The 1349-nt window shown below is 55.7% G+C and overlaps 1 pseudogene; it reads left to right on the forward strand.

The window, feature by feature from the left end:
• Positions 1–209: 209 nt before the first annotated feature.
• LOC135574617 (uncharacterized) lies at positions 210–997 on the forward strand (annotated as a pseudogene).
• The last annotated feature ends 352 nt before the right edge of the window (positions 998–1349 follow it).

Below are 1349 nucleotides of genomic sequence, written 5' to 3' on the forward strand. Positions count from 1 at the left end.
TCCTCACTGTCTCCTACACCCTCTCCATCCTCACTGTCTCCTACACCCTCTCCATCCTCACTGTCTCCTACACCCTCTCCAGACTCACTGTCTCCTACACCTTTCCAGCCTCACTGTCTCCTACACCCTCTCCAGTCTCACTGTCTCCTACACCCTCTCCAGTCTCACTGTCTCCTACACCCTCTCCAGTCTCACTGCCTCCTACACCCTCTCCGTCCTCACTGTCTCCTACACCCTCTCCATCCTCACTGTCTCCTACACCCTCTCCATCCTCACTGTCTCCTACACCCTCTCCATCCTCACAGTCTCCTACACCCTCTCCATCCTCACTGTCTCCTACACCCTCTCCATCCTCACTGTCTCCTACACCCTCTCCATCCTCACTGTCTCCTACACCCTCTCCATCCTCACTGTCTCCTACACCCTCTCCATCCTCACTGTCTCCTACACCCTCTCCATCCTCACTGTCTCCTACACCCTCTCCATCCTCACTGTCTCCTACACCCTCTCCATCCTCACTGTCTCCTACACCCTCTCCAGCCTCACTGTCTCCTACACCCTCTCCATCCTCACTGTCTCCTACACCCTCTCCATCCTCACTGTCTCCTACACCCTCTCCATCCTCACTGTCTCCTACACCCTCTCCATCCTCACTGTCTCCTACACCCTCTCCATCCTCACTGTCTCCTACACCCTCTCCATCCTCACTGTCTCCTACACCCTCTCCATCCTCACTGTCTCCTACACCCTCTCCTACACCCTCTCCATCCTCACTGTCTCCTACACCCTCTCCAGCCTCACTGTCTCCTACACCCTCTCCATCCTCACTGTCTCCTACACCCTCTCCATCTCACTGTCTCCTACACCCTCTCCATCCTCACTGTCTCCTACACCCTCTCCATCCTCACTGTCTCCTACACCCTCTCCATCCTCACTGTCTCCTACACCCTCTCCAGACTCACTGTCTCCTACACCCTCTCCATCCTCACTGTCTCCTACACCCTCTCCATCCTCACTGTCTCCTACACCCTCTCCATCCTCACTGTCTCCTACACCCTCTCCAGCCTCACTGTCTCCTACACCCTCTCCAGTCTCACTGTCTCCTACACCCTCTCCAGTCTCACTGTCTCCTACACCCTCTCCATCCTCACTGTCTCCTACACCCTCTCCATCCTCACTGTCTCCTACACCCTCTCCAGCCTCACTGTCTTCTAAACCCTCTCCATCCACAGTCTCCTACACCCTCTCCATCCTCACTGTCTCCTACACCCTCTCCATCCTCACTGTCTCCTACACCCTCTCCATCCTCACTGTCTCCTACACCCTCTCCATCCTCACTGTCTCCTACA

This window comes from Oncorhynchus nerka, linkage group LG13, assembly GCF_034236695.1.
Source record: "Oncorhynchus nerka isolate Pitt River linkage group LG13, Oner_Uvic_2.0, whole genome shotgun sequence".
Lineage (NCBI taxonomy): Eukaryota > Metazoa > Chordata > Actinopteri > Salmoniformes > Salmonidae > Oncorhynchus > Oncorhynchus nerka.